This window comes from Macaca nemestrina, chromosome 11, assembly GCF_043159975.1.
Source record: "Macaca nemestrina isolate mMacNem1 chromosome 11, mMacNem.hap1, whole genome shotgun sequence".
In the NCBI taxonomy this organism is placed as follows: domain Eukaryota; kingdom Metazoa; phylum Chordata; class Mammalia; order Primates; family Cercopithecidae; genus Macaca; species Macaca nemestrina.
The window spans coordinates 57296207-57320772 of NC_092135.1; the positions used below are offsets into that span (position 1 = coordinate 57296207).

General features: G+C 35.2%; 1 protein-coding gene across 31 annotated transcripts in view; it reads right to left on the minus strand.

Annotated features, from left to right (window-relative positions):
* Positions 1-24566, minus strand: part of LOC105493186 (bromodomain adjacent to zinc finger domain 2B) — a 412599-nt gene that overhangs the window by 197713 nt on the left and 190320 nt on the right. The window contains exon 1 of one of the 31 annotated variants that reach the window (XM_011760675.2): positions 17209-21886. The exons of the other annotated variants lie outside the window; for them this stretch is intronic. The gene's annotated coding sequence lies outside the window, so the exon portion shown is untranslated. Of the gene's footprint in view, positions 1-17208; positions 21887-24566 lie in introns of those variants that run through there. 31 annotated transcript variants of the gene reach the window in all.

Genomic DNA, 24566 nt, shown 5'->3' on the forward strand with positions numbered 1-24566 from the left:
GCTGTGCAGGTTTGTTACATAGGTAAACATGTGCCATGGTGGTTTGCTGCATAGATCAACCCATCACCTAGGTATTAAGCCCAACATCCATTAGCTATTCTTCCTGATGCTCTCTCTCACCCCCACCCCTGCCACTCCAACATGCACCAGGGTGTGTATATCTCCTCCCTGTGTCCACATGTTCTTGTTATTCAGTTCCACTTATACGTAAGAACATGTCATGTTTGATTTTCTGTTCTTACGTTAGAATGCTCAGGATAATGGCTTCCAACTCCATCCATGTCCCTGCAAAGGACATGATCTCATTCCTTTTTATGGCTGCATAGTATTCCATGGTGTATGCACCACATTTTCTTTATTCAGTCTATCATTGATGGGTATTAAAGTTGAGTCCATGTCTCTGCTATTGTGAACAGTGCTGCAATGAACATACACGGTGTATGTATCTTTATAATAGAATGATTTATATTCCTTTGGGTATACACCCAGTTATGGGATTGCTGAGTCAAATGGTATTTCAGCTTTTAGATCTTTGAGGAATCGCCATACTGTCTTCCACATGGTTGAAATAATTTACACTCCCATCAACAGTGTAAACGCATTCCTTTTCCCCTGCAACCTCATCAGCATCTGTTGTTTTTGACTTTTTAATAATGGCCATTCTGACTCGTGTGAGATGGTATCTCACTGTGGTTTTGATTGGCATGATGTTGAGCTTTTTTTTGTATGTTTGTTGGCCAAGTGTATGTCTTCTTTTGAGAAGTGTCTGTTCATGTCCTTTGCCCACTTTTTAATGGTGTTTTTTTTCTTATAAATTTGTTTAAGTTCCTTGTAGACTCTGGATATTAGACCTCTGTCAGTTAGATAGACTACAAAAATTTTCTCCCATTCTGTAGGTTGTCTGTTCACTCTGATGATAGTCTTTTGCTGTGCAGAAGCTCTTTGGTTTAATTAGATCCCATTTATCAGTTTTTGCTTTGGTTGTAATTGCTTTTGCCGTTTTCATCATAAAATCTCTGCCCCTGCCTATGTCCTGAATGGTACTACCTAGATTTTCTTCTAGGGTTTTTATACTTTTGGGTTTTACATTTAAGTCTTTAATACACCTTGAGTTAATTTTTGTATATGGTGTAAGGAGGGGGTCCAGTTTCAATTTTCTGCATATGGCTAGCCAGCTCTCCCAGTACCCTTTATTAAATAGGGAGTCATTTTCCCATTGCTCGTTTTTGTCAGGTTTCTTGAAGATCAGATGATTGTAGGTGTGTGATCTTATTTTTGAGTTATCTATTCTGTTCTATTCATCTCTGTGTTTGTTCTTGTACCTGCACCATGCTGTTTCAGTTACAGTAGCCTTGTAATATAGTTTGAAGTTGGGGCGCCTTCCGTGATGTTCTCTTTGAAGTGATGCCTCCAGCTTTGTTCTTTTTGCTTATTGTCTTGGCCTTCTCTTTATCATAATATTCCTAGTTTTTATATGGAAGAATGAAGACCCTCTGTGACAATGCTCAGAGGAAATAAATTCCTTCATAGTACAAGGCCCTAAGTATACATCCTAAACATGTCTAAACATAACCTGCATTAAAATACGAAAACAGCTTGGAGGCCAGGTGTGGTGGTTCACGCCTGTAATCCCAACACTTTGGGAGGACGAGGCATGCGGATCACCTGAAGTCAGGAATTCGAGACCAGCCTGGCAGACTGGGTTTCACCCAATCTCTACTAAAAATACAAAAATTAGCTGGGTGTGGTGGTGCATGCCTGTAATCTCAGCTACTCGGGAGGCTGAGTCAGGAGAATCGCTGGAACCCAGAAGGCGGAGGTTGCAGTGAGCTGAGACTGTGCCACTGCACTCCAGCCTGGGTGACAGAGCAAGACTCTATCTCAAAAAAAAAAAAAAAAAGAAAAGGAAAGAAAGAAAGAAAATGGCTGGGCACGAAAGCCAACGCCTATAATCCCAGCACTTTGGGAGGCTGAGGCAGGCAGATTGCTTGGGCCCAGGAGTTCAAGATCAGCCTGGGCAACATGGTGAAACCCCATCTCTGTTAAAAAAAAAAAAAAAATTAACTCTCTCTCTCTCTATATATATATATATAAATTAGCTGAGCATGATGAGCATGATGAGTAGCTTGCACCTGTAGTCCCAGCTACTCAAGAGGCTGATGGGGGAGGAACACCTGAGCCCAGGGAGGTTGAGGCTGCGGTGGGCTGTGATCATGCCACTGCACTCCAGCCTGGGTGACGGAGTGAGATGCTGTGTCAAATATATATGTTATATACATACACACACACCGTGTGTGTGTGTTTTGGTGTGAAAATATTCAATGGTTAAACAAAGTGATATCATGAATATAACTATGAGCCAAATTTTTTTTTAGTATTTCTACAAAGTAAAACAAAGTACAAACTCAATAATAACATTATTCTAAAAATGAGCATTACCATGATTTTAAAAACTTTTAAGTATCCTTTATAAACACAGTTTTCTGATTACTAAAATAATGTAGTCTAATGATAAAACCATAATACCTAATTTAACCACAAAACTGTCTCTACTTTATATGATCATCTAAATATTCTACTTCAAATGTTGAAAAGTTAAGAATATCTGAGTTCCTCAAAGGGTTAAACATTCCGAGTTACTGTATAACCCAGCAATTCAACTCTTAGGTAGAATTCTACTCCTATTCTTGGGCATATACCCTAAAGAAATGAAAATATATGTCTACACAAAAACTGGTACCTGAATGTTCATAGCTCTTGTTCATAATAGCCCCAAAGCAGAATAACCCAAATGGCTATCAACTGATGAATGAATAAATGTGGTATATCCATACAATTAAATATTATTCAGCAATAAAAAGGAATAAAGTGATAAATGATGCAACATGGAAGAACTCTGAAAACATTGAGATAAGTAAAAGAAGCCAGTCACAAATGACCATGGGTTTCATGATTCCATTTAAATGAAACATCTAGAAAGGGATACTCTGTGGAGACAGAAAATATAGAACTATGGGTAGGTTGGGGGAAAATGAAGAGTGACTGCTAATGGATATTGGGTCTCTCTGGGGGATTATGAAATGTTCTAATTGATTGTGATGATGGTTGCACAACTCTGTGAATACACTAAAAACTGTAGTCCCAGCACTTTAGGAGGCCAAGATGAGAGGATCCCTTGAGCTCAGGAATTTCAAGACCAGCCTGGGCAACATGGCAAAACCCCATCTCTCAAAAAGGAAAAAAAACTAGCCAAGCATGGTGGCATATGCCTGTGGTCCCAGATACTCAGGAGGCTGAGACAAGAGGATGCCTGAGCCTGGGAGACTGAGGCTGCAGTGAGCTGTGATCATGACACTGTATACTCCAGCCTAGGCAATAGAGCAAGACCTTGTCTCCAAAATAAAAGATTATCTGCATCTCTCAATGATACTCAATGACAAAATGCCATTTGACTTAATGAATTCTCTATGGGAATTTTAAATTCAATATTCTTGATTCTAGACTCTATATCCAAGACCAAATGTAGAATGTCTCTAATATGACTTTTCATGTGCTATATAATGATATGCTGAGACAGAAAATCAAGTCACGAACCCATACCAAACTCTCCCAGGTGCTCATCCATTTAGTAATCTTGCACCTCCATAGTACATATATTTTTTTAAAACTTGGTAAAGCTATATTAATTCAGTTTGGGGACTAACAAGTTTATCCAACATTAGCAGCATATATATCTTCTCTCTACTCCCACCATCATCTTAGTACAATCCTAAATCAATTCTTATTGGAAATAATGCAGTAGCCTTCCAAGAAGGTTCTCTGCTTCTCTTTCCTTCAATCCTGTTTCTACCAAGAGTAATCCTGTTTTTTTTGTTTTTGTTTTTGTTTTTTGTAAGCAGTAATCTTTTTAATATAAAAATCTGATCCTGCCACTCCCCTACTTAAAATCTTTCTGTGTTTCTATGTCACTTGTATGATAAAATTCCAGGTCTTCTGCTAAGCATAACAAGCTCTGTTTAATAGGCCTCTGGCTTCTTTGGTCTCCTTTTCCACTCTCTTCTCACATATTAGGTGACTAAACTTCTTGCCATTCCCAAATACACAACTGTCTCCTCCTGTATCCACACTATGTTTTTGGTGCATGATGTTTGTTCTCCCTCAAATGCCCTGCCCTTATTCTCTGCCTTACTCCTACATACACTCTAGGTCTCAGCTCATGTGTAACTTCTTCTAAGGAACCGTTCTGACTCACAAGGAAGTCTTAGGTCCTTTCTTGTTAATCTTGTGTATTCCCTAATTAAGTCACTTATAACATTGTACTATATAACAATTTTTTATTTTGTTATCTGCCTTCTTTTTTTTTTTTTGAGACGGAGTTTCACTCTTGTTGCCCCGGTTGGAGTGCAATGGTGCGATCTCAGCTCACTGCAGCCTCCCCCTTCTGGGTTCAAGCCATTCTCCTGCCTCAGCCTCCCAAGCAACTGGCATTACAGGTGCCCGCCACTACGCTGGGCTAATTTTTTGTATTTTTAGTAGAGACAGGGTTTCACCACTTTGGCCAGGCTAGTCTCAAACTCCTGACCGTAGGTGATCCACCTGCCTTGGCCTCCCAAAGTGCTAGGATTACAGGTGTGAGCCACTGCGCCCAGCTGATATCTGGCTTCCTCTGGCAAATCAGAAAATCTCTTCAAAAGTTTCCACAAAGTAGTGAATTGAATAAAATATGTCAAATGTCTATATTTTGCTTTAATGTTTTTTGAATATACTGTAAACTTGGTAAGGCAACAGCATTAATACTGATTAGTATATTTATACTAACATTAAATAAACGACTTTCAAAGAATATTATACAGATTCTTCTGAGATGCATGTTGGCACTTAGGCATCTTAATTTTAATAAAGTGTTGAAATCTTAAAAACATTTTTTTAAGAGATGAGGGTCTCACCATGTTGCCCAGGCCTGAGTGCAGTGGCTATTCACAGGCAGATCCTAGTGCACTTCAGCCTCTAACTCCTGGCCTCAAGCGATCCTCCTGCCTCAGCTTCCTGCATAGTTGAGACTACAGGCACATGGCACTCTGTCCAGATTGAACCTTAAAATTTAACTTGACATCCAAGAAATCTATTTGTGCCAAAAAAAAAACCTCTGCTTTTCTGTATTTATATCAAACTTCTCAAATTCACTAAAGGCAGGGAGTTAGGCACCACTGGTTTATTTGTGTAAGCTAATTTTATTTTACTAAAAACACATCAATACCTTGGGATCAATCGAGTCACATTGGGTTTATCAGTCCCATATTGAACATCCTTCTCTCTTAAGACATATTGGAATCTCATAAAAGGCAAATAGGGTTCCACTCAGCTTAAACAGTAAGACAATTTTTATATACATATGAAATACTATACACAAATACATAAAAACACAAGTCTAGAACATTCCTTTAGCTATCAAAGTTCTACATGAACTTATTTGGTTCTCCAGTTCAATCTGTATATATAAGTTATATTTTAAACAAAGGTGAAGAGAGCAATTATCTTTCACAATCTGTCTTAGATGATAGAACTTAATTTATAAAGCTACATATTTATTATATAATCAAGCTCAACTTATTTTAATCTTGATGGACAAAGAGTAACATTATGAAAATGACTTACGCAATAACTTCAGATAAAAGTAATAAGCCCACTATAAAGGGAGGGGGTCATCTACTTAGAGAAAACTTGACCAATAAAAATCTTAATTTAGAAAACAGTGAAGCAAAGAAGTATACGTAATTTCGTAGAAGCGAATTCCAGCAAAGTGTCCTGTCATCTAGTAGTTTTTCAAGTATTTTCTGAGTGTAAAATGAATTTTTTACTTCATAAACAAGTTTATCACACAATTCCTTTAATGTAATGATTCACAAGCCTGGCTGCACATTAGAAACACGTGGGGGATCTTAAATATATAAACCTGTGACAAGGCAGATCTCTAGATCAATTATATCAGAATCTCTGGGGGTGGGGAGGTAAGCATTAACAGGTTGGGAAGCCCTCCAGAAGATTCCAAGGTTAAGAATCACTGCCATGGAGCTTTTATAAGCTTCACCATTGCCAGATTATGTCAATTTTGAAGTTCAAACGAAAATAATAATTGAGTAACATTCACTGTCTTGCTGGCCCAGTACTTAATATTAAAGATGCTATAAGACTCACTAAAACAGACAAAAATTTAAAAAGGAAGAAACTATCTGCTAATATAAGGGAATGGGACAATATCTGCTAATATAAAGAATGGGAAAAATATACAGATAGCTTAGATGAAAAGGTCCCATAAGAAGGCAAGAATATAAAATTCATCATCGTAAGCCCCAAAAGCCAGGTAGGAAAATAAAAAGAGAACAATTCATACAAGTAACAGCAGGTATGTGTATAAGGCAGTTTCTATAACCTGAAACTGACAATGAAAGACTTGAAAAATAATTGGCTTTACTGATAACTGAGGCTCTGAATAGTTACACATTGGCAAGCTAAGAATATAATACATTATAAACTACCCTGTGTCCAGATGAGCATTCAGGATGAGAGGTGACAAGGGCAGTTGTGAGAACTCCCAGCTATCCTCCTGTCAACAATGACAGAGAATCTGAAACACAGATCTCTCCTTTCCAAGAGTCTTCTGCCCCTCCCAAAAAAAACTCTTATAAGGGCTGTCTGGCAAGTTTGCTATAACTAGAGTAGGCATATGGAAAGGTGGTAGCAGGACCTTCACCCCTCCAAAAAAAATTCTACAAGGACATGTGACTACCTGGGTAAGGCTCTCTACCCATGAATCCCTTGCTAGGTAATCCTTACCATGGTCTATTGCTTCTTTTTTTTTTTTTTTTTTTTTGAGGCGGAGTCTCACGCTGTTGCCCAGGCTGGAGTGCAGTGGCGCGATCTCGGCTCACTGCAAGCTCCGCCTCCCGGGTTCCCGCCATTCTCCTGCCTCAGCCTCCCGAGTAGCTGGGACTACAGGCGCCGCCACCACGCCCGGCTAATTTTTTTGTATTTTTAGTGGAGACGGGGTTTCATTGTGTTAGCCAGGATGGTCTCGATCTCCTGACCTCATGATCCGCCCATCTCGGCCTCCCAAAGTGCTGGGATTACAGGCTTGAGCCACCGCGCCCGGCCGGTCTATTGCTTCTTGAAGCTCCACCTCACCTATATCCAGAGGGAGCCAGGACGACAGGAGGGAAACTGGACCTAGCAATGGAACTACTGACCCATATATCCAGGAGATCTGAGCTGTAATACACTGTATTACACGGGATAAATGAATATCCACAAAGTTCCATTTCAACATCATGTCTAAGGAATGATTAATAAGCAGATCTGAACATACAGATACTTATTAGGAAATAAAAAAAGAAAAGCATCCAGAAAGGGATGATGTAGACTTCTATCAGCTGCTTAGATGGAGGAATATCTCCTGGTACTTGGGCAGTAACTCCACAAAGAACCAGATCGGCCCAGTCCAGAAAAACTCCAAACCTTCAGGAAGAATACTATGAATACTTCAGGCACAGCTTAGAAAAGCTTAGAAGAGAAAGCCTGCATTTCAGAAACTGTGTTATCTATAAGAATACAGGACCAACATGGGAAACACCATTACCACAATGTCTTTTCTCCTCTCGATTTTTAACCCTGAAAACTTTCCTTTTGGGGTCACAAATAATAGAGAGTACTGAGTTCTTTTCCACCCTCAGTAATTTGTGTCCTAGAATGAAAGGAGGATAAGAAAAAGGAAAAGAGAAAGAGCAATTCAAGCGAGAGAATCTAACACGCAAGATAAACTATTCAAAGAGATCAGAGTCTGAAAACTGGCACTACTGGTGGGACTGATGAATAACCCATCACTCACACACAAATCTCTTGTTCAGTGTCAGGTGTAATACTTTGTGGAACAGGTCAACATAAAAGTAATGGTACTTCTACTCAGTTATCTAAACTATAATTATAAAAGTTTTAGATTCATGGGGCCCCAAAATAAAGTCTGGGATAATAACAAATTAAGGCCTTCTGAAAACTGCTTAGATGGTCATCAAAGAGAGATTAGATGGCTGCAAAGGAGAGTTAAATGGTTTTCAGAACAAAAAACTTGAGGTTTCCTGTGTAACATATAGCCTGATACATTAAAGTACAAAACTTGAAGAAATAGGCTACAGAAAAAGTTTATTAGGTAACAGGTCAACAGTTGATTTAGTGATGAAAGTTAGGCTTCAAACAACTATGAAAGTGAGGAGGTTAAAAAAAAATCTAAACAATTATATCTAGAAAGAATATTAATTCCAAGTTTCAGGTGAAAACTAAGAATTGGAAAGGTGTTTCTTTGAAGAGAAAAGCAGTAGTCTCCCTAAAAAAATTTCATTTGCATTTCACATATACTAGAGGTCCAGAAAGTTATAAGGCATTAAGGTTCTTTGAATGTGTATCTGCTTGTGTATAAGGGATTAATATGACTTTGGAAAATTAGATATGTTTTTCAATCAGTGCACTAAGATATTAGGAATCAAATTAGATCTAGGATTCATTACAATCTTCCTACCATGAGAAGTAATCTAAATTGAATAACAAAAAAACTTTAAGAAAATGAGAAGGGACAAAGTGAGTAAGAGTTATACTAAAGGTATGATTACTTTTAGAAAGAAGGAACTTAAACATTTTAAAAAGGGAGGTTCAAAAGAGACCACCTTGTTTCAAAATGGAAGTAGAGATGTTTTGAAATAAAAGTAACAGCACTATCTAACTTATTTATTTATTTATTTATTTATTTATTTATTTATTTAGAGTCTCCCTCTGTCGCCCAGGCTGTAGTGCAAGTGGCCTAATCTTAGCTCGCCACAACCTCCACCTCCCGGTTCAATGATTCTTGTGCCTTAGCTTCCCGATTAGCTGGGATTACAGTCATGTGCCACCACGCCCAGCTAATTTTTGTATTTTTAGCAGAGATGGGGTTTCGTCATATTAGCCAGGTTGGTTTCGAACTCTTGGCCTCAAGCAATCTACCCGCCTTGGCCTCCCAAAGTGTTGTGATCACAGGCATGAGCCACAACGCCTGGCCTATCTCTCTGATTTTGAATATGGGCTATTGTACAGCCTCGTAAATAGATACTTCCATCACAAGTTCAGCAGGTTCCTTGAAATGAAAGTTGGCTTTGACACTTTCTTATCTTCTTTAAATTTTCTATTTCACTTAAGTTTTAGTCACAGTGACTCCTTACTTTCTTGCCAGATCAGCAATGTCAAACTAAAAACATTTAAACTACTTATCTAATTATTGAATTTGTATTCAGTAAGTTATTCAGAGTATTCAGTTTGTTACAATTATATGCTCTATAGATTATTGAAATTTTGCTTTTAACCAAGTGGAAACTTATTTCCCAAAAGATTTCTCCAAGTCCAACTTTGGTTAATGATTTAAACACCCTATAATCTCATTCCCAGTTCCTACTTAAGATTCAAATTCATATTAAGGCAAATTGCCTCAGAGGTTTGCCAAAAGAAAAAAAAATTCCATGAGCTATCCATGTCAATTTTCTCAAAATTGCTGGCTATTTCAATCTCCCTATGCATTACACACTCTCATGTATGCCCCCTGATGAGAAATTTAAAGAAAACTTCCAATTAGCTTTCCTTTTATTTCCAGAAATTACTCTCTGATGTCCTAAATAATATCCTCATCAGTATGACCCATTATATCTGTTATTACCATTTATTTCCTTATTGAATCCACAAGTGGTAATTCATTACTGTTTGTGGGTTTGTGATATTATATATCCCTCTTAGGGAAACTTGTAATTAGGTCAAAGTTTCCCTATTTTAATATTGCGCCCCATTTCCTCAGTCCTATAACCTTATCAAGCCAGTGAAATAAACCCTGCCTTTTGGCTTAGTGGTCCCTCACTGATCTACAAAAAGACAGATAAACATTGTTCTAATCCATATGGAATTCCAGAATTTATACTTGTAAGAGTGATCTCAAAAATGCTGAATGAAATGACTATAGTCTTCTCTCTCACTTATAAAATATAAAACATTAACATATATGAAGGAAAATAAATTGACTAAAAAGAATATACTGGAAACACTTTCCAGTCAGATATAATTGAGTGATTTTATATTATAATGCAAAAAAGGCAACTAATAGATATCTTAAAAACAGGCAGAAATACACTGTTAATTCTAATTACTTGTGGAAACATCCTTTTATAACATCGTTCCTAGGGACTAAGAAATTCAAACTCAATGACCATGTTCTAGAAAATATTACAAAACTGGGGTTACATACAACCAGAATGCTTATTTTTTAAAATTCACTTTAAGAGGTGGCTATTTACACATATATATGTTTTCACACATAACACATATGGCTTTTTTACTCTCTTTTAAGAAAAATAGCCCATATGTGCTGAAGCCAGTATTCACTCAGCCTAATCTTTTACATTCACTACACAGTGTAACAGAATAAAATCAATGCTTGTTTCAGCTATCTGGAAACAGTTTTGTGGTTCCTCCAAAAAGTTAATGTAAAATTACTGTATGAATTGAAAGCAGAGACTTGAAAACATACCTGTACACCTATATCCCTCAAAAGATGAATAAACAAATGTGATATACATATAAATACATATGTATATAATTATATATATTTGTATATATGTACAAACATATGTATATATGTATATTTGTATATATGTACAAATATATGGATATGGATACACAAATATATGTATATATGTACATGTATATATAAGCAATTGTTTATATATGTACATATATACATACAAGTGTGTATGTATAAATGTACATTTATATGTATATATGTACATACATAATATAAAATTGAACTATAAAAGGAAATGAAGTTGTGCTACATGCTATAACATAGATGAACCCTGAAAACTCTAAAGTGAGATAAGCCCAACCCAAAAAAGGACAAACATTGTATGATTCCACTTATGAAAAATATGCAGAAGAGGAAAATTTGCAGAGATGGAAAGTAGATTAGAGGTTACTAGGAGATAGCAGATGGTGAGGGAAATGGGGAGTTACTGCTTTTTTTTATTTAAAAATTTTTTTTGAGACACAGTCTCACTCTGTCACCCAGGCTGGAGTGCAGTGGTGCGATCACAGTTTACTGCAGCCTCAACCTTCTGTGCTCAAGGCCTGAGTAGCTGGGACTACAGGCGTGTGCCACCATGCCCAGCTATTTTATTTTTGTAGAGCAGAGGTCTCACTACATTGCCAAGGCTGGCCTTGAACTCCTGGTCTCAAGTGATCCTCCCGCCTCAGCCTCCCAAAGTGCTGGGATTCAGGCATGAACCACTGCATCTGACCAGGAGTTATTATTACTTAATGGTTACAGAGTTTCTGCTTGGCATGATGAAAAAATTTTGGAAATAGACAGTAACGATGGTTGCACAGCACTATGAATGTAATTAAGACCACTGAATTGTGTACATAAAAATGGTTAAAATGACAAATTTTATGTTATAGACGTTTTACTGCAATGTAAAAAAAAATGTAATATTCCAAAAGCCATTAAACTATATACTTTAAATGGGTGAACTGCATGGTTGTGAATTATATCTCAATAAAGTTATTTGTAAAAATGTATGTTTGAAGTCCTGCCTGGTGCTTGAAGACGCTGTTCTAGTTCCTTTTCCTTAAAGGAGCCTTCCCTGGTCATTCAAATGACCCCTCTCTTACTGTCAATTCATAGTATTTTGCTTACATATCACTCATTGAGCAATTAATCTTATGCTCCTTTTGACATCTCTGGTGTTTTTTAATTACTGTAACACATTTAATATTTGATTACGCTTTGCTTGTAAAACTAGATTAGTTGCTCAAATTATCAAATCAAGACTCATTTAATATTTGTTTGTACTTTATTTACCAAACTAGATTAGTAGTAGCGCAGATTTTCAAATCAGGACCTAGTAGCCCTCTATGGTTTTATACTTGCACAAATACATTAAATTTTAATAATGTTAAGACAAACTATTCCAGAAAAAATAAATCAGAATACTCATTCTCTGGACATTTCTTTCTCTCTCTATTTCTCTCTTTCTCTCTCTCTCCCTCTCCCCCCGTCCCTCCCTCCCTCCCTCCTTCTCTCCTTTTCTCTCTTTCTTTCTTTCTTTTTTAAGACGGAGTTTCACTCTTGTCACCCAGGCTGGATGGCGTGATTTCAGCTCACTGCAACCTCTGCCTCTGGGTTCAAGCGATTCTCCTGACTCAGCCTCCCAAGTAGCTGGGATTACAGGCGCCTGACAACACGCCCGGCTAATTTTTTGTATTTTTAGTAGAGATGGGGTTTCACCACGTTGGCCAGGCTGGTCTTGAACTCCTGAACTTTGGTGATCCACCTGCCTTGGCCTCCCAAAATGCTGGGATTACAGAGGTGAGGTGTTGCGCCCAGCCTCTCTGGACATTTCAATTTATAAAGGATATAACATTTAGTTCAGTATAATTATTTAAAAATAGGCACTAATAAAGTACTTTGAACAGAAATTTTTTTTCTGATCAACAGGTCATTTCCTTTTCCCCAACTGAACCAAAGACATAGTCCAAATAAAACAAATTTTAAAACGAAGTGATACATAAACATGTAACATATACACTACTATTTTTATGACTAAGTAGAAATGCTCAGGAAATATAATTCTAATCATAAGCAGAATTAATTAAAATATGAAATTACATAGATAACTTAGATAAAGAATGTTGTAGGGGTCAACCAACATTTTTGTTTACTTAAATAATCTGTTTAATGATTACAGTGACCATAAAAAAGTTATACTTAAAGAAATCTTTAAGTTAATAAAATAAAAGGAAAACTTTAGAGAAAGGCATAGGAAGAATGAATACATCTTCTTTGTTCCTTTGAGAAAACAGCATAAAATTTTGAGAAATGTACCAAAACATCAGACTTAGTGTAAAGTCATGTATTTATAGAACATAAATATATAGACAATGTAAAGTTTCTACCTATTCCCTTAGTATATACTTAAAATGACCATTTAGACTCATATCCTATTTTAATCTACAACAGGTTTTTTAAAAAACTGGTATTTCTATATGTTTGATATGGCTTCATAAAAATGTTTCTTTCCTGCAGTTTCTCTGAATGCTTGCTCTTAAGTACCTTTAAAAACATCATAAATGTAAACAGCATTAACTCACATGAAATAAATTCTATTTCGATCCAGAAGGCAAAAGGTTTAAGTTTTTAAAATACAGCATTGTCACCTCAAAAATAAGTATGTTTCAAAGAACAACTATATTTTTATTCCCTACTAAAGTTGAACAACTTATGTTCAATTTTACAATGAAAATACCCAGTGGCATCTTAGAGATTACTGGTTTTCCAGTAAGAAACACAGCTATTTAGCAAATTCACTTGCCTAAAAAACAGCCAAAAAAGCAAAAGAAATAAAGATGGTCTCCAAGCTGATAAAATGTGTGGATTCAAACTCATTCTTCATTATTTAGAATGTCTTTGTGCCCTTAATCTTTGAAGTTTTATAATTGACACATGATTCCAACAAGCTTGGGTTGATTCCCAAGGCCACAGTAGAGTACAAAGAAAAAGATGATGATAATATCAGCTGTAATTTTCTAAGCACTTATTAAGCACTATACACAGGGATGGGAACCAGGAGTAGAGGGAGTGTCTATAACAGGTAACTATACTGAAAGCTCTGTAGTTATTCAAAGAACAACAACAAATGACTTGACTCCTTGATCAAGAATCTAAAAACCTTATGTCCCAAGGGTATCACTGTGTTACACTACAGAATGATAACCAACATTTTAAATAGACAACTCCTTGAGACCTCAAACAAAAGTCTAAAAATTTTTTAATTTTAACATCATACATTTTTAAAATAAGGAGCATGGTCAATGGAATCTAAAGGCCTGGATTTGAATCCAGGCCTATCACCTAATCTATCAATGACCTTAGGGAATATTAATCTCCCTCATACTCAGTTTCTCCAAATGTAAAGCAGAAATACTATTTACCTTACAGTACTAAGGTGAGAATCAACATATGTAAAAGCAGACAGTACAACTCATGAAAATAGCAGTCAGTGAAATACTCTGAAAACTTGACTACCCAGAATAATTTTGTTCTTTGAAATATTTTTATTACTTTTTAAATGTTTTTACTTATTAGATGTTTAGATGTTACTTTCATTAGTAAATATACAAAGTAGATAATGCCAAGATTCATTCAAGTATGTAGCAAATGCTCTCAAATTTCACCACAAACTACCTGTTTGACTAGGTAAGTCCAATTCATTCTTCAGTCTCAATTTGGGTTGTACCCTCTCTGTAAAGCTTTCTCACATCTCCACTTGCATATCTAATAAACATTTTGGTCTACCACATCCAAAGCCGGAGTCCTGATTCTTCATCCTCATCCCAAACCTTCTCCACCTGAAATTCTTCCCCATGTCACAGCTGATGGCAACACCATCCTTCCAGCTGCCAAAACCCTTAAAGTCATCTTTTCTCCTCTTTCCTTGCATCTCACATCCAGCCCAACTAGAAATCTTTTTGGTTGTACCTTAAAAACATCCAGAATTTAACTGCTACTAGGCCACTACCTTCTCTCATTTATATTACTCTAAGAACTTTCTATCTGGTGGTCCATGCCTCTTTACATACAATCTATTCTAAACATAGCAACTGGAGTGATCCTTTTTAAAAATACTGAAAGCCCTGGAGTGGCTCCTCAAAGTCCCCACGGAGGCCCTACATGAATAACCCACTCACTCATTTCCTTTGACAATACCTCCTCTTTCTCTCTCCATACCCGGACTCACAGTGACAACCATTCATTTCCCTGAGCAAACCAATCATGCTCCTGCCTCATGCCCTCTGCCTCGAAGACTTTCCAAAGGTATCCACATGGCTAACTTCCTTAATCTTTCCTCAATATCTCTTCTTTGTGAATCCTTCCTCAGCCCCCGAATCCCATCACCACCTAACCTTCACATCCTGCTCCTTTTTCTTTACTTCATAATATTTGTCATCTTCTAAAACGCTATGCAGTTTGCTTATTATCATTTATCTCCACTCCTACTATATGTGCCACAAAAGCCGAGACCTTTGAAAGTTTCATTTACTGATATTTCCCATGTACCTAGAACAACACACAAATATGCAAATTAAATATGGAAATAAAACAATACATTGGATATCTCTCCTTGGCGTCACCTTTAGCATCCTGTACTGACCTATATTTTATCAGTTATCACATTGTACTGTAAACAGCCTATTAATTTTCTGCCTCTTCCACTAGACTGCAGGCTTCTTGAGACAAGGGATTTTGTATTGCTTTATAATGCTATTACCTTAATTCCTTAAAGTGACTGATACTTATATTTGATAAATTAATGAAAAAAATAAAACCATCTGAATCAAATGTGTAAGCACCTTTACTATCTCCAAAATATAAACACAATGGTTAAGGGTATGACACTGGAGACTGTTCTGGATTCTGAATTGTGTTAGTGTTTTCAGCTTGGCTCTGGTATTTACTGGCTAAGGACCTTACTCAAATTATTTAAATTCTCTACAATTACTTCCTCATTGATAAAAATGGAAGTAATAATGGTACCTCCACCTCATGTGATTATCATGAATATTAAATGACAATAGAATTAGCCCAGAGGTTTGCATATAGTAAGTATTCAATAAATGACATAAATTACTTGTTATTGTAAATTAAAATAGAGGCACTATTATAACTTTTACTTTGATAACTTGACTAAGCTAGAATACTCACAAAACTTAACCTTTAGAATCTCCTCAGAATATGCCAATTTATATCAAAAATTACTGAGTTACCTAAAATAACCCTGATAAGCATTATGTGAAAGAAACTAACTTAATTCTTTCAACAAAAGTAGGATTCTATTTACATTATTCCATTTTTTAACATTCCTAGATGTTAGGTTCTATAACATTCTTCAGTAACTACTTTTGATTTTTCATAATCGTATGTTTTCTTTTTATATAATCAACATATCTAATACTACAGATTAAAAATTAAACATCTCACTATGTAGATCACCTACATTTATATGTCCATAATATATACATACATACATTCTTCCCTCTACTCTGAACAATTTTACTTTCAGAAATAAGACTTCTAAGAAAGAGTTAAATAATTTTAAGTATATTTGTCATTCTTTACTAAATTACCTTTAAGCTTTCTACTTCCCATTTTAGTCATGTATCCAACAACATGTATATTCCCATGTATATTCCTTTGGTAATACTATATTAAAGATTGAGCAAAACTAAGAGTTCTGTTTCAAATTAAAAAGCCAAAGTAATGGTGTTTCTTTTAAAGTCATAAATTTAAAAAAAATTATTTCTCTGTCTATTGTTACTGCTAATGTTTTCCTACGTGCAGAGTCAGTTCTCCATTTTATAAAATACTTGTGAAATTCATTTGCTTTGTAGTTTGTAACACTATAAAGAAATAAACAAACATACACATTTTACCTAAGCACTCACAAGGGCAGTAGACAAGAAAACTGAGGTAAGCAGTTTAAATGATTGTCCCAAGACTACAGATGGAGTGACGGCCAGATTTAGGATTAAAACTAAGAAGCTCATTATTCCCTTCTTATATTCTCAATACTTAACATTGTTTTTATATCATAAGGATCTCTTTGCTAATTTCAGAATAAGTTAATTTCATAATTAAAATTATCGATATATTTTGAGAATATATGTAAATAGAATTATGAAATTTATTAAATCAAGATAAAATTAGAGTTTATCCAAAGTCTCTGAAAAAAATAATCTTTTTACTACAAAAGTTATTTTTAAAATTTTGCTTAGAGTGGCAAGAAAGTGGCAGCTTAATATCATTTAATTATCATTTCAATGTCTTTATTTAATAAAGCTAATTTCTGTAACCAAAACCTACAGTATGTGTATGAGCTGGTTGGATTTAAGATACCAAACAGAAATACTTTTTCATTTTAAGAAATCTTCCAAACTTAAACAGTAGTTTCTACTCTAATTGTAAACTTTAACTTCAGGATATATTTCTAAGAGATCTTTCCATGAAAAAGCAATATTAAAAAGTAAAGAAAACACCAAATACCCTTGCATTTACAGGAGAAAAAGACATAGAGTATAACATTAACAGCTTACTGTGGAGAGTGGGTTTAATCAGGAAGTAGCCATTATCCTTTCGATTCAGAGCAGTGACAGCACTCCAAAACAACAAGCCGTGATATTTTTCAGTTAAAAGGCATGAAAGAATACCTACTATTGTGTCCTAGCTTTGCTGACCCCAAAGGTCAGCATATGTCTTTTATCAAAGCTATCATGAAAACATAATCCAAGTAAGCATTTACAATGCTCTATTTGTTGAAACACCTAAAATCTACCTAACACAACCTCTCTCTCAGTTACTCACAAAACATGGCTGTCTTATTCAGAGATTAGCAATTATTGTAATGAGATACTGTCGGAGAGGGTCAAATAGTACTTCCTGCAGTTTACACATCTTGATTTCCTGGTAAACAAACTGAAAGGCAGGTGGAGCACTTAGATCACCAGCAAACGTGAATGCTCACGTGATAAAACTAAGCCAGGTAAGGCTATGTCTCAAGTAATCGTTCTTTTCTTAATTTTATTAATGTCAAACAGACAATAAAGAGGTCTGTCTTTCTTCCTTTTTAAAGAAGGGTTTATTCCTCACATAAACTCACATGATAGGAATGCTTGAAAACTGGCACTGTTTAAAAGCAGGTTTCAAAAATCACTTCTGGCAGATAAACTATAAAAACAAAGCAATGCTAACAAGATGTAAAAAAAACAAATAAGAATAACTGCTCAAAAACCTGCTAAATATAAAGAAAAGTCTTTACATTTCAGCTGCTACAATAAACTATGTAAAATAAATATCTGAGTTATAATAAAAGACCAAAATTAATTGTTTTGTGGTCAAAGCATAAGTTTATTGTTTTATTTGGACAACTTCCTGCAAAATAAGACTGCTTTACAATTTATGTGGCAGTCTTTGGAAAAAAATTCCTATGATCAGAGAGTTTACATAATTTGAAACTATTCTCTACATCATTTTAAACTCACATATCAAAAAGAAAACAAAACGTAAAATATTTAACCTGTGAGCATTTTTTAAAAACACTGTTAAGCTTGAAAACTAAGTTTCTTTGTCCATAGTTTTTTTTTTTTTTAAATCCCCCAAATTGCTGTTTTTTCATGCTCTGAAATTTCTAGTATAGTTTGATGAGGGCTGGTTTAAATTAGCCATGGGTATGAAACAAACAAAAAACCCAACTCCATCAAAATGATAAACTAATTTACTACTTAAAAAAAAATCTAGATAATTCTGTAAATCCACAAAATTTGCATTTATCTTTAAAATTCTATATTTACTAAGGCCATGCATCAATATCCTAACTATTATGAACACAGTAAGATTTGATTTTAATGCAAAAAGCTCTTAAGACTCCTTTACAACAATATAATCATGTTAAGATATTAAAATTATACTACTTAAATTAGGTTTATATTTATTCAGTTTGCAAAATAAAGTTCTAATGTACTGAAATAGAACAAAACAGAATGATAATAAATAACAACAACAAAAAAAACACCCAGGAGAGAAGACTGTGCCAAGGGTATAGAATCTCAGAACAAGTCTCATTACATACACTTAATATGTCATTTCAAGGAGTATGTACTCGGTATTGAACCACATTAAGTTGCTAACATCACTAATCACCACCTTAAAATTTACTACAATGACACATGAAATAGCAAATTTTCAAAAAACTATGATTACGAAGTTAACATTTCCAGCTGAATTTCTTGGTCACATTAACATTAAATAATTTAAAAACCATAGTAGTCACATGGAATGCAAAACACAGTTCTTATTTCCTTTATAGAAAATTTAAGATGTAATTCCTACCACGTAAGTAGCTTTGAGTATGTAATTCATACACCAAAACAAAACAAAATTTTAAATCAGAAAATTATTATTTCAATTGTTTCAATGATTTATGACCATCTTAGCTTCCTATAATGTATCAAATTTAGAGCATGATGAAATGAAAACATAAAGAGGTACAGCAAATAAATATGATATTTGGTTTCATTGAAGGTGGTTTTTATCAAGAGCCATTAAGTTTTGATATTATGAGTTTACAATGAAGTTAAAAGGTAAGGGACAAAAACCAGTTGGAAAAAGACTTGCCCTCAGAGCTGACAAATGAGAGAAATATACCTTTTCCTTCTCCTGGGTATATTTCAGCCCTACTTGTCCTCTCAGGCATTCTTTAACTGGACCTAGTAGTACTATATAGACAAAAAGCTTCAGAGTGAATTCCCCTATCCTCTGGAAAGTCCAAGAAACCACAGAGGTAAGTCCTCCATATTAAGAACTATGTGCAAAATGAGGTGGGAAGGCAGAGGGAGAGACAAGAGGAGGAAGAAAGTTTCCTACTTTTTACTTGCTTGCCTTCTACTACAATAAATAGGTGTTACATATTTATATCCCATCTTATTCCAACATAATTTAAGATGACTTACAAAACTATGAGAAGAACAGAATGCCGTCTTTAAAACTAATATGAATAAAAGAGAAAATAAGAGGATATGAGAAAGATGAAAACACAAGGTAAAGTTGGAACAAAGAAACACCTATCATAAGGTTTTGCACAAGTCTATGATATGGGTGGTTCAGCTCCTTAGCAATCAAAGTAAAGTGGGAGACGAGATCACATTACAAAATTCTCATTCTCTATAAGATGTAATTTACAAACAAGCTCCAAAGCCTTCTCTAGTACTTAGAATTGAGAGAAGTTTTAAAAATAATTTTCAAAAATGCAACAATGGAGCACACAACAGTTTTCTCAATAGAATCTTTACAGCAATTAAAATAACAAATTTCACATAAAAGTTTCTTTTAACATTTCGTCAGTGCAAGTCAGAGTGATAACATAATGAAAGATTCCCAAAAATAAGCCATCTTGCTAGGAAGTCTGCAATTCTCATCTGGATCTTTAAACATACACTAACAATTCCCAGAATCTTATGTTAAATTCCATTTTCAAATTCCAAATTCATATTCTATTTTCTAAAGTCAGGTTCTTATGCTAGATGACAGCAGAAGATCACATAAAATGTGATAACCAGGGTTCCAGATCAGGCAAAAGATAAGGGAGCTTTCTTTTTTATTTTTTTTTTTCAGACAGAGTCTCGCTCTGTCGCCCAGGCTGGAGCGCAGTGGCGCGATCTCGGCTCACTGCAAGCTCCGCCTCCCGAGTTCATGCCATTCTCCTGCCTCAGCATCCCAAGTACCTGGGACTACAGGCGCCCGCCACCACGCCCAGCTAATTCCTTTTTGTATTTTTGGTAGAGACAGGGCTTCACTGTGTTAGCCAGGATGGTCTTGATCTCCTGATCTCCTGATCCGCCCGCCTCGGCCTCTCAAAGTGCTGGGATTACAGGCGTGAGCCACCGCGCCCGGCCAAGGGACCTTTCTTTTTCAATGAAATGAGTTCCTCTTTTCGTTGGTGATCTTCCTTCCATGATCCTGCTCATTACAACAGCTGGGAGTCCAATCTATGATGATTTGTAATCCTCCCCAGTTTGGTATTTCTAACTATAGTAGATAAATGTGACTCTGTCTTCACATTCAGTTTGCATCAATTTAGATTCATATTTGCATACTTTCAGAACATTTACTTTTTGTTACTGGTGGAGGGGAAGGACAGCGAAATCGATACAAAGGAAATTTCCTATCTCTTATTTTATTATACAAGAAAAAAACAAGATCTACCAGTGATGTCAAACGACATGCTACCATGGTATAGTATCTGGACTGAACACTAATAAAATGTAACAATGATGCATTCTGGTTTTCGTGTCAGGTAAATAGGTTGTAGCAAATCATATCTTCCTTACTACTTAGGGCTGGTCTGCTCTCTGCCTCCCAAAGATCCTAAATTTATGTCCTCCTGCCTCCCAGATTATGCTTATGTTGTTTCGTATCTCTGCTCCTACCTCATTATCAGTTTAGGTCTCATCACTTCCAGGATGGCTCTCTCTCAGACTCCATTTGAAGGGCCCATAAAACCTTTCTCTACATAATTTAGCTATATATTACTATATAATTATTTGGGGAATCTCCTTACCAGATCTTGAAATTCCTTCTTTTATATTACCCACCATGAATAACAAAATGCTCAATATGTAGAAAATACTGTAAATACAAATAAACTTAGTATAATGCATTAATAAACTGCTGTATATATTTATAACAGACCATATTTATTCAGCGTAACTAGGATATTTATTATGATTGCATCAATTGAACCAGAAGGCAAATTTTTACCATAAAGGTGATTTCTGCATGGTATACAATCAACCCATATTTAATCAAACCTTGGGCTTTTCTACTTTCAAGTTTGTCAAAATAATTTCAATTGTGAGACAACTTTTGAGAACACTACCAAAAACCAAATCTATTTTGTAAGCTTCTGTCAAACCTCAAAATGACTAAGATTAAATGACAATTTTCATCCAATACAGTTTGATCCATATTTGAACTCATAAAATTTATGAAGCTTACTACTTTATTACCATTCAATGAATTCTTCCAATGTGTAGCCACTGAAATTTATTTCTGAACTTCCTATTTTATAAAAATTCAAATCTTAGTAATCTCAATATATAATTTTGCTATTGTAAAAGGAGTAGTCTTTAGATTTGGCATAATATATACACTCCCTTACCATACTTTCCTGCAGTAAGGAAAACCACTCCTAATATTTAAAAATATGTTAGAAAACATATGCTTAAGTATCTCATATTACCAACTTAAATCAATCAAGATTAATTCTATTCATTTAAAAAGTTATAGGATAATTATCATGGTTACATTATTAACCACCTTATAATTGTTTACTTCAAAGAAAAAAAGTAGGAAACATATCCATAATATAAATTGAAATGGCTTTTGAACAAATTTAACAACAAAAGATTATTCAATTTTCTTTCTTTTCCTTAAAAACAAAATGGAAAGAGTAAGCCAAAGACAGATATAGATGTATATATTTTCATTTATTGCAACATAATAGATACACACAGAGCCTGTGAGAATACAATATTCATTTTGCTGCAGAAGAACAGACATTGCATAACAATGAGATTTGCTAATGAAATCAACCATCAACCTGAAATACATATGTATTAAACCAAGACCTCAGTGTCATTTTCTTTTTGCATCGTTTGTTCTTTATTTTTTTCTCGACCCTTTCAGTATTTTTGTCCTTTAGATTTTAGAACTTATGGGTGAAGCAAAATCAACTCTATATTACAATGTATTGCTTTTTATTCATCACATTTATTTTTAATGTAAATTCCAATTGTTCTGCTTCTATCAGCACTATTAGTGTACCTTTAGAAAAAAGAAATCAATGGATGCTACCAGAAGAAACAAAGGAGGTTTATTTCTATAGAGAATTGTTGGATCTCAGGTCCAAAAAATTTTTTATCAATATTTCACATAAATTCTATGTGGAAACTTTAATTGCAAGGTGAGTGCTTACTTATTTAATAAGAAATAAGAAAATAATAAATATATTTTAAAGTCAGTTTTGTAATAATGTAATTTCCTCAACAATTTCGACTACTGATAATTATTAAATGAAATAATATAGAGCTAATATAATCATTAAAATGAAAATTATTCTCAAGTTTTTAAAATAAAATAATACTTTTCCCTCAAAATGTTTTACTATCCTGGTCTGAAAATGTTGATTACCAATTAATATTTGTCAAAAGTAAGTAATGCTGGGAATTTTCTATGATTTAGTTATAATTTTCAATAAAAGCACAAAACTATGAAAGTATTTAATGTGATATATCTTAAAGAAAAAATAAGTATTAATGTACCCCCAGAATCAATTTGTATCCTTTTGAGTATAGGCTATTTAAAGAGCTATCTATACCATTGGTTGTCCATTTACACAAATTAGGTTTTTCAATTCACCTGTGCTACAGATAAAATTAACAGGCTAATCTCTGGTATACAATTGCTACTAATTCATAATAATAACAGCTTTAACAGCAACCAAAACAAGAAGCAGTACTTATACCAACTAAAACATCCAGAGTCAAACAGAAGATTAAGTTTCCTGTTAAATTTTTATATTACCTTAATGTGTAACCTAAAACAATATCCTGCAAAAATAACCAAAGGCAATATCAACTACAATTCTGTCAGAAATAAGTAAACAGTTAGACATTCCTTATTAAATGTAAACTCTGAAAGTTGCCACTGACAGTCTAATAATTGTCAAGTCTATTTTTAAAACTTTGAAGAATGACTTGAAAAAACCACACAACCACAGAACAATCAATCAATCTATACACAACAGATTTTCCTTTAAAAATCCAGAAATTTCTATTAAAATGTCAAATTATACATTAGACTGTAGAGAAACACACTGTAAACAAGTATCTGTGCGATACCAAAAGCCTACTTTTACTAGTACCAAAAAAACCCAAAAAACCTAAAACATGGTGACAGGGTTTGGAGAGTCATCTAGCTCACTGCTACTCCAAGTACAGTCCATAGACCAGCAACATGGAAATTATTTGTTAAAAATGCAGAATCTTGGCCAGGTACGGTGGCTCACACCTGTGATCCCAATATTTTTGGGAGGTCAAGGCAGGAGGATCACTTGAGGCCAGGAGTTCAACACTAGCTCAGGCAATACGAGACCCCATCTCTATAAAAAAAATAAAATAATTAGCCAGATGTGGTGATGTGTGCCTGTAGTCCCAGCTACTCAGGAGGCTGAACTGGGAGGATCACTTGAGGCCAGGAGTTCTAGGCCAGCCTGGGTAATAATGAGACCTAGTCTCTACAAAAAATACTAAAAATTAGCCAGGTATGTTGGCACGTACTTGTAGTCTTAGCAACTCAGGACACTCAGGTGGAAAGATCATTTCAGCCCAGGAGTTCGAAGTTACAGTGAGCTATATGACTGCACCGCTGCACTCCAGCCTGGGTGACAGAGCAAGACCCTGTCTCTAAAAAAAAAAGAAAGAAAAGAAAAAAGAAAAAACAAGGCTGGGTGCAGTGGCTCACGCTTGTAATCCCAGCACTTTGGGAGGCCGAGGCAGGCGGATCACGAGGTCAGGAGTTCGAGACCAGCCTGGCCAACATAGTGAAACCCCATCTCTACTAAAGTACAAAAATTAGCTGGGTGTGGTGGCACGCCTGTAGTCCCAGCTACTCGGGAGGCTAAGGTGGGGGAACTGCTTGAACCCGGGAGGCAGAGGTTGCAGTGAGCTGAGAGCATGTCATTGCGCTCCAGCCTGGGTGACAGAGGGAGACTCTGTCTCAAAAAAAAAAAAAAAAAAAAAAAAAAGAAACAGAAATGCAGAAACTCAGGCACCAGACTAGACTTACTCAGAATATTCTGTACATTAAAGTTTAGGAAGCCCTGATCTAGAAAATGCTT